The following is a 10570-nucleotide window of genomic DNA, read 5'->3' as shown; positions in this document are numbered from 1 at the left end:
ATGTCGGAGTGGACACTGTTGCGCTGAGAGTGCGGAAGTAGTTTGAATGGCACGTGAGAATGAGTCATAGTCTGTCGAAGGTAAAATAAGATCGTTAATATAGGGTGGGGGAGGAGATATACCGCGAAAGTTAGTGGGTGTGGAGGTCAACAATGGAATATAGTGGGACATGAATGAATAGGGCATTGAGACCGTCGGAGAGTCAAAAGCGGCCGGGCACCGAGACTAGCGAAATTATTGGGAAAGACGTCACAAGAAAACAAAAGACAATCAATTTTCGCCAAAGGCGAACAGCATGTGACGTACCAATATTTACTCTCCGTAAAAACTAGATTTCGGAAAAATTAACTATTTTACACGAATTGATATGAAGTATTACATTTTAATATTTAATTCAAATAAATCCTATTCATTAATATATTATAACAATCCATTTTATATTTTTTTTTGCGAAAATATATCTGACTTTCTCGTGACGTCACATTCGTTGTCCAATCAGGTAACTATCCTCTGGCGCTATTCATTCTGAAGCGCTTCGATTCATCAGTTTGATGTTAGCCGGCTTGGAGTGAAGAGGTAAGTAAGCAAGCCATCTTAAAGTTATCGGTTCCTTTTTATATGTGTGCCATTACTGTTTCGTGTTAGAGTTTATGATATCATTATATTTGGTGCGATTAATGCCGATAATTATTTTCGATTACACTGCTATATTTCGCCTACGATAATATTTTACCGTTTGCAAAGTACGACAAGGCTTGAAGGGAGTGTGCTATAATACTTGGTAGGTGATATAATTTTCATCGTTGTTTCAGTAGGTGATTTGTATTCTTGCATCGTTCCTGCCAATACGAGAACAGCGAGAATATTTTTCCAATCCGTCCATTGTTATTGCCGCTTGTTCTTTTTCACGGGTGAGACGCGATTCGTCTGGATTGTTCATCATTAAGTGCGATGCCTCGTAATGTAGGTTCGGAAATGTCAATTTCGTGTCACACGTTTCAGATGGCGGTAGATTTTCCATTGATGCTATCGTGTACATCTTCCCAGATAACACACACTTCTGTAATACAGCTGTAAGAATACACCAGTTATACATATGTATCTATACAGCTGTATTACACATGTATTACTCGCGTATTTTTACATGTGGAAATGATGCACATGTAATACAGCTGTAAGAATACACCAGTTATACATATGTATCTATACAGCTGTATTACACCTGTATTTTTCGTGTATTTCTACATGTGGAAATAATAAGCGTATGTAATACAGCTGTACGTATACACCAATTATACATATGTATTTATACAGCTGTATTACAGTGGTATTACATGTGTATTTTTACATATGTACAAATACAGCTGAAATACACGAGTATGAAGGCATCATCGCCTCTAATATTCTTGAACAAATATTCAGGTAGTAATCATTTCATAATAGGATTTATTTTCGATCTATAATTGTATTTATAATGCCGGTACCCTTTTTGGAACCCATATTTAAATATGAACGCTGATGGTAATGTTTTGTTGTTAATTAATATGCTTAACGTACTACGCTGCGCCATGGCCTCCTGCGCTCACTCGCCATATTATTAGACAGTCCTCTTTTTTTTCTCCGCACTCGTTGTTTATGTTGTGAAAGTTAATGTGGCCAGCTGTTGCTCGGCAAGATTTTCCGTTAATTGTAGAAGAAATACGGCACAATATGTTGTAGCTCGGCTCCTAATTGCTCCATTAGCACCAAGGACGTGTTTAAAAATTTTAGTTTCCCTCAAAATACTGAGAGAAGAGCGAAATGGCTTCAAATATGCCGAAGGGACAAGTGGCACCCGACAACGTCTTCCCGCTTGCGTGAGGTAAGTTTTTCTACACATAATGGTTCCTGGAATACAATTACCTTAAATTTTTAATAGTGTTGATCCACGTATTTCAATCATTTGGTTTGAACTGTGCACAAGTAGTAATTTTTAAAAATTTATTCCGGTTCAGATAATCCGGCGAGGTTCGTGACGAGTGTTTTAATGCTTCTTTGTTTTCTATTCATCAATGGAATGTGTGAAATTTTGTGATTAAAATACAATATTTAATCTGGGTTACTGAGATGATTGTCGTAGTGTTTACTAAGTACCAGAAAGTGTAACAATAACTTTTTAATGATGCTACTTTTGTATTCAATAAAAATATTTGTTTGTGTCAATGCCGGTATGAAGTAATCTTACGGTCGTTTACAACAAATAAAGACAATTACGTTTTTTGACTAGAATCTGCATATTCCGATACATAATAATGGATGAAACTTCGCTTTTCATTGCTTTATTTGTGTGTTGTTCATGAGAAGATTGACTGTGATATTTCGTAGTATGAATGCTAAATTTTAAGATGCAATTAAAATCTCGACGAGTCGCTTTTGCGACGAATCTTTTCCTTGATTCATTTCGAATTTTTTAATTCCAGTTTTGTAATAATAGGATTACATTCCTTCGGCTGGTTAAAACGAAAAAATACATCAACACCGAAATTTTGTCGTGGCCCAGGGCTGATGCTGTTGTCTGCTCCTGTGTACTTGAAATTTCAACATCTTTGGCCGAATAATTACTTGTGGTACGTATTCGAGCTTAATAGCAAATTGTAAGATTTGAAAATTTACAATTAATTAGGTTTTTTTTAATGGTTTCAGTGATTATCAAAGAGGACGGTGCCATTCATGCCTAAAAATTTAGAATCATTGAAAAAATATGGCTTTGGAAAACTAGGAGTTTTTCATTATTTCTTCGTACATAATTTCAATTTCAAAACGTTATTGTCAGTGTATATTATTCATATACATTTTTCTAGGACTTATTGTTTTACTTATAGATTTCCTTTTACTAAGCCTATGAGTTTAAGTGTGCTTTTATAAATGCCATGTAAATACTGATTGTGGAAGCTTATTGTTAATGGTTAGATATAACTTATTCAAGACCTGATGTGTTGTTGTGTGAAAGTATTATGGTTTTAATGATATTTTGGAGATTTCATGTGCAATTAAAACTTCTTAACACTAGAATGCCGGGAGGGTGTCATTTTGACACCCATGCTTTAATATGCATTTTACGTTGCAGATTAGTTTTATTTTGGAGTAAATAGTGTCAACTTTTGTTTAATACTGATTTTTTGCCCTAACATTAAAAAACTTAATGTTTTAATAGAGTATCACTGAAGAAAAAAATTTACAAAAAAATACTCTCCTGGAATGCGGCATCCATCGAAAAGATTGCGCTGAAACGTCGGAGGACGCATGAAGGTTGTAATAATACCTATATATAATCATTGAATACTTTTTTATTTCACTGCAATTGGTTAAATTTTATGTGCATAAAAAAATAAAATGAATATGACAGGAATGAATAGATAGAATAAAATGAATAAGACATTGTTTTTCTTCTTATTATTATTGTTAACTTTTTTCATTAATTTTTCGTCACAGACTGTAGAAGTGTGCTTCAAAAGACGAAAATTAAAATAAAACCATTGCGGTCACAAAACTACGACATTTTTAAAAATAATATGCAAAAACCTCGTATGAACCCAAAAAGAAATCGAATGCTTTTTCATACAGACTTACGAAAAGCTTCATCAAAATAGTAGATTCTCTACATTCTGGCACTTTTGGTCTGTTTTGGCCGTAGGTTTACTGACTTTTCACTGAGCTTACAAAAATCAACAGTTCTGTTTTCGTTGCATTTTATCTATACTTAACAATCCCTTGTCAGTTCTGGATTTAGTTGCAAGATATTCGTTGACTCAATGTAACGGAAAGCAAGCTATTCCGATAAATTTTGTAAAAATAATTCGGGACATCTTTTGTGAAGTTATTTCCTTATATATAGTATTCAGGAATATATAGTCACCAAGTCAAAAGTATTCTGGAAAGAAAAAAACAGGCAATCACCTGATTCTAGTTCTGACCTAGTATCAAGGACGCCGACTTACAAAAAATATTGGGGGGGCCCAAACCGGGGACCATGCCCCGGGAAATTTTCTAAGTAGTGAGTTTTAAGTTTTTTAAGCATTTTAGGAGAGTCATATGATCAACATTAGAACCCTGATCACTCGAATCTCTCGATATCTGGACACTCCGTATAAAATCGACAAGCCTGACACATTTTTTCCTCACACCCATTACGGATTTTTGAGGGGGCTCGGGCCCCCTTAAGCCCCATGGAGTCGGCGCCTATGCCTAGTATTTCCGCCCCATATGATCAATAATATTTACTTCAAAGTTTATCTCATTACAATACCTTACTGTTTCGGGCGATTTGTTAGAGTTGTTACTAATTTCAATATGAGGGCGAAGAGATCATAGAACAAGAACACATTTTTTTCTGTTTGCCCTTATGAACAGTAAGTCGAGATTCACCATTTTTGTTCAATTTATTTGAATACAACTCTTCCCGAGAAGCTTTTATTTCACCAGGTATTTCCATTCTTCCCTTATTTACGGTTCCTGAAAGGCAAGAACCCTTTTGTTTCGAGTAGAGCTAGCAAAAGTGATGCGAAACAAATGCTAGTGGTTACATTCCTGCCCTTGCTCATGTAGGGTTGCATACGTTTCATTACAACATGATCTGAAACGCGATCGCCACCTTGACGAGAGCCGTCCTTGACGCCTCTGGTCAATCTGGAATTTAATGGAATCAGTTTACCAAATACATACTGTCTTTATATACTGCAAACCAGTATTTATGCCCATACTTATCAGGATTTGGTGCCATGAATTGCTTGAATGGACATCTAGCTTTGCTTGGAAACAGCTGTTCGTCAATGGTTATGTTTGGCCCAGGTTATGATTCCTCAGCATGGCCATCTCCTTCTTACGATCTTGAACAAGGAGTTGACGTCGCCTTGAAGTCTACCCAGCGTCTACCTAGCGTTACACGTCGGCACACCATGTCACGACCACGCACAATTTCTTTTCTGCCCGATAACCAGTGCAGATCCAGTATCTCAATTATGTGTATATGCGTATTGTAAAATAAATATGTGTATCTTTTGTGATTAAATTACTAAACTGAAATATACAAAACACTGAAACTGACCGTGCTCACTATTTTCATCATTTTTGGATGATCTAAATTGCACCTCCTGCGCAACCCAATCGTTGTCCGACTCAACATCTGCATCAGACGCCTTCTCCGACACGTCTCCAGAAATATCGTTCAGTATTTCAATACATTGCTCCATCGTAACACGTCTATGCAGTGCCATTATCAAGACAGAACTGCCGAGGCAAGTCAAGCAGCAGGTCGCGACCATAGCGACCCAGTCTGCCAAACACGCGCGCGAGCCAGGCAGCCGAACACAGGCTCGGCAGCAGCTAACTGCATTGTCGCCGCGTCACTTTACTGCAATGTTTCAGGGCATATAAGTGTCACCTCGGTAAAAAAAATTAGCTGGTTTCAAGGCGAATCATTTGCAAAAGGCAGCGGAATATACTTACCTAACGAGCTGCTAAACTTTTGAAAAAAGTAGCATACGTACAGCCGATGCTCATTGAAATTATGTAAAACAAACATTCATGAAGGTAATATACTATACTAAAATATACTATACTATACATAAAGGTACTACACATGAAGATAATGTACTACACTATACTAATTTGACAAATAATTATCAAGCCACATCCCACGAGACACCTAAACCAAAGAAAGAAATGATATAATATACTGGGTGTCAAAATGACACCCTCCGGCATTCAAGGTAAATTTGAATTTTTGAGACGAAAAAAATTAGGGGGGGTATCCCTTTTACTGTCGTTTTGTTAAGATCTAAAAATGAATAAAAGCCACGAAAGATTTTTTTCTACAACACTCTCTAAGGGCCAGCTCCGTAAAAAATGTACGCGTAGGGTGTCAAAATGACACCCTTCGGCATTCTAGTGTTAAGGCATTTCTTAGCGACATGTTGTGATAAACCTTGGATATTGTACTCCTAAATCCATTTGGTGTTTATCCTTCCTTTTAGGGGGAATTTCTGCCATTTCATTTTGCACTGATCCTATATTCTAGTGATTAGTTATGTTTACCATTGGTATACATTAATAAATTTGATTTGCATGATCACTTGCATGTTGTTGCTGCTGTGCATACAGATTCCCAATTTTATGCATCACTACTTCTGACCTGAAGCTGCCAGCAGGATGGCTGGAGAAACTGTCGACACCTATGGACAACTCAATGCGGAGGAATGCCCGGAAGCCAAGGCTCTTATGATATACCTACTTCAGTATATAATGAACTTTAAATTAATTGAAAATTTTTGAATGACAGAATATGCACAATTTGTGTGATATGTGATTTGTGTGATAAATATTTAATAATGTATACATTTTACATTAAATGATAATTTTATATGAAAGAATTTGTATAGTTCCTGTTATATTTAATGATGTACATATTGTGCATTAAATGATAATTTTTAACTGAAGGAATTTTTTGTCTTCACTATATTCTTAATTTGCATTACAAATGGTTATTGGATGCATTCCTTTCTCATGGAATTCAGGATTCCCAGCATGACATTCACTTTGTCATTGGTCAGGAATTGCTAGGATTGACTACTTCATTGTCCTAACCTCCACTCTTCCCTGTGCTAGTCCTCACTGCTTGATAACACATCCTACGTACTTCCCTTTCTTTTATCCGTGAACTTCATAAAATGTTTTCCATCGAGAACTGTTCCATTTTCCCTTCAATCTTGCTCTTCATGCACTCAGGGTTTGTCCAATCCATTTTATTCCTCTCTGGTATCCTATATGGTCCTCCATTTTTACTACTCTGTAAAATGTATTGTTTCTGTCTGTTCATATTATATTGTCAATGATGTTCGATCTTCAGGTTATGAGGGCCATCACGTTTTCTCAAGGAAGATGAAGGGCCTCTGCATTTGAACTAGTGCAGCTGCTGCTTAGAGTAGCTATGGTAAGATGATGTGTGATCAAGTGAAATTAGAAATACAGAGCATAAGTAAGGTTTAGGCAGATAAGTAATTTTTCCATTGATTGCATTTATGTCAGAGAAAATTCTTCTATTAATTCCCAGAGCAGCTAATATTAGAGGAATCAGCATGTTTAAGATAATGAGGTCAGCTAATGAATACTATTGAGCAAGAAACATAATTTAGATGTATCCATACATAGGATATACAGCTACATACATGTGTATATGTACATGTACAGCTGTAATACACGTGTATATGTACATATACAGCTGTAATACACATGTATATTTGCTGTACATGTACATATACAGCTGTAATACACATGTATATTTGCTGTACATGTACATATACAGCTGTAATACACGAGTATTACAGTTGTATTTTCCAGAAAAATACAGCTGTAATACATGTGTATTACAGCTGTATGGCAGGACTTTTGAGCTACTTTTACACGTGTAATACAGCTGTATTACAGATGTATACATCTGCTATACACCATGTATAATGCATGTAATACAGCTGTATTACAGGTGTATTACATGTTTTGTGTTATCTGGGTTGTCACTTCGGTGGACTCTGATTAATTTTACCTGATTTTTGTTTTTTTGGATCGTTGACGAAGTGCTTTACCCAAGGTCATTCGTGTGTGCTACTTGGTTGATTTCTTAAGGACTTGAGAACACTCAAAATGTTATGATTTGTCTCCCATCGTTGGCTAAAAACTATTGTGATCGAGTTTTCACCTAATCGCCGCAAGAAAATTTTGGAAGATATACCGGTGGCTTGTCATCAAGAGGTCATTGAGTTGTGTAGGACTGTCCTATTTGACAGCAGACTGCCTTGCATTGATGTTATCAGTCACGTAGTATTATGCGGAGCCTACGGGACTGAGTTCTTAATATTTCGTGTTCTGAGTTGGAATAGACGCCTCTCTTTAGTGTACTCGCCTAGTGGTTGTCATTCCTTAAATTTATCTCAATTATTCGGGAGTTTCCTACGAATACAACCAAGAACTTTCAGTTCTCGTCTTTTATTTTCTCTCCTTGTCCGTCGACTTACATGGCCTGAGCAATCAATAAGTAAAGACGATTGAATAAGTAAGTGGATTTACTATCATTTCTCGCTAATTTAATTTCTCGTTGAAAATTTTCCGTCGCCTTGGTAGCCTGATTTTGCTGCAATAGTACAATATATTCAGATTTTATTCATTTTCTACTCCCGATTCGTGCATGATAACAGCGCTTTGTTAATATATGTCTTTTTTCTTATTATTTTCAGAAAATCGAGCCGTGTGAAAGTATTGGTGTGCTATTTTACAAGTGATATTTCTTGGAATCCTTCCACATCGTGAGGAATGAAAGGTAAGCAATTTTCTTCTTTCAACATTGTATTATGTTATATGCCAAAACGTTGCCATTGGTATGCTAATCTTCATTGTTTACTAGAAATAGGAGTTTTTTTATGACGGGTGTGATATACTTAAGCGCAATTACAAACAATTTCATTTTTGTTTGGCTTCTTCCTCCGTGATTTCTTAAAAACTTTCAAATACCAGATAAGATACGAGGTGATTTTTGGGTTCGAGTTTTTTTTAAGCTTTTCTCGACATAAGTTGACGGATTCTTGTATTTATGATCCCATTCATAGTTTACCTGTTTGGCTAAACCTATAATTAGACCTCTTAGAATCAGAGGTATCTAAAATATTACCTGCACTTCGATATGAATATTAGCGTCTTCTGAATACACTTGACAATTTATCTTCTTATTACATTGACACTTGGTGTATAGTTGACCTGATTCATTTCGCAGCTGTCATTTTTTTGGGGCACTAGATTGGTTCTCATGTAATATTTACACGTTTACGTCTCATTATTATTTTCTATCGATTTTCCTGCTGTTATTCGATAGTATTTTAACTAGATAAAATAATCTTCTACCATAGAAATTTTCTGAAAATCTATTCGCCTTCAATGCACTCTCTTTTCTTTGCAACGGCAGCAGTTTTTGATGAATTCTTGCGCTGGTATCTAAATTTGGTAAAGCGTTTAGCAAAGGCTCCCAACTTAATCGTTCACTTCTTCCAAACGCATTTAGTTATAAAGCCAGTTAAGGATTCTGTGCAATTACGAATTCCTCGCTATAGATACTCCCGTGTAACGCTTGAATAACCTATCCTGCTGTTTTTTTACTCTTAGGGACACCTATCACAGTCCTTTTATTGTTTTCCAACGTTGTTTATGTGGATATTTTTCAGTCGCACATTTCCATTGGAGTATTTGACTCCGCAATAAAACAAGAAAACAAAATTTTATGAAACATACGGTTGAAAATACGATCGAATAATTGTAACATATTTGCTTACTCCTGAACTCTGCTTGCCGAATTTTGCGGATGGGAGGCGTTTATCATTAGAGTAGTTGAAATTAATTTTAGTCTTTCGCAAATCTTTGACTGTTCCGAATACATTTTTTCTTAAGTTCCTTCCTTTTTTAAAAGTTGCCCTCACTTCTGCGGTGATGACTTCAACAATCTCTATCTTCGGCCATCCTTTACATGTCGTTGTTGTAGTTGCATCCCATTTCCAACGCCAAAACTTGAATGCATCAAGGTCTCGGTCGTCCTTTCTTTATTTTCTAAAGAATATTTCCTTTTATGAGATTCCGTTTGAAGTTGTGTTGCTTGGGTAACTGTCCGATGATCTCAAGTTTCTTATTTTCCTTCTTTTTACCATTTGTTCTTTTTCTGGATGGACTTCATTGGGTGCGTGCCCAATAGGGTGGTTTCCTATTACTTTTTTATTGCCTAAATCGAAAGATTATTACTCCTGGAGTAAGTATTTCGCGCTTTTAGATTTTTAAATGACAACATCTATTTTTCGCGATTAAATGAAAAGTGAAAAATTTCAAGCGCGCAAAAACGCGACGCGTAAGTAGGAAAGTCCGTGCGACGCATTTCTGGTTCCCCCTCTCTCCTTGTGAAGTGACCTTGATCGAGGCTCTGAGCGCTGATAGGACGCAGGATGCTAGCGGATAGCTGAGTACCTTCCTGTCTGGTAGCGCATGGCTTAAAAAAGGTTTATTAATACCTTATCAAGCGAAGAAAACTTTCCGACCTTAGCCAGTTTTAATAGGTGATTATTAAGACATGTTTCCCTGAGCTCTGTGCCTCATGCTTGCATTGGTAACCTCAGACGATGTATAACTCCTATCTACTCGTGTAGAAACTAGGTCCTGTGACGTCACACGGAGAGGAATCGCATGGGCGCCAATCTGGCCTTTTTCAAATGAGGATAAAATTTGACCCTTGCCATTCGTCTAAACCGGTGTTTCAAAAACCAAATAATTTGTGTGTTATGAATACACTAATGGTGGGTAACGAATCGCAATCAATGCCTATCGTTTTCTTTGATGAAGGAAACTACCCTATTAGAATTGTGTCCGCATAGTTCTTATACTCCTCCTCCTAACCTCATGTCAGCTTTTCTCAAGTTTGGTCACCTTCTTCCTTAGTGTTCATATCTCACATTCATGTGTCGGCGCACTACATTCAAAAAGTTTAAGCAATTTCTGCCTAGTCTCAATA

At 36.5% G+C, this 10570-nt stretch overlaps 2 long non-coding RNA genes across 4 annotated transcripts in view; both read left to right on the top strand.

Annotated features, from left to right (window-relative positions):
• LOC124170550 overlaps nucleotides 1-10570 on the top strand; it is a 72462-nt gene that overhangs the window by 5181 nt on the left and 56711 nt on the right. For all 3 annotated transcript variants that reach the window (XR_006867501.1, XR_006867503.1, XR_006867502.1), the window contains exon 2: nucleotides 8265-8347. This is a non-coding gene — a long non-coding RNA (uncharacterized LOC124170550). The remainder of the gene's footprint in view (nucleotides 1-8264; nucleotides 8348-10570) is intronic.
• On the top strand, nucleotides 1821-6443 carry LOC124170553. Its single transcript, XR_006867506.1, has 3 exons — nucleotides 1821-1861; nucleotides 2460-2606; nucleotides 6139-6443. It is a non-coding gene; the product is annotated as an uncharacterized LOC124170553 (long non-coding RNA).

This window comes from Ischnura elegans, chromosome X (assembly GCF_921293095.1).
Source record: "Ischnura elegans chromosome X, ioIscEleg1.1, whole genome shotgun sequence".
Classification (NCBI taxonomy): Eukaryota; Metazoa; Arthropoda; class Insecta; order Odonata; family Coenagrionidae; genus Ischnura; species Ischnura elegans.
Note: the sequence above shows the minus strand (reverse complement) of the source record. Positions and strands in the feature narration are given on the sequence as shown.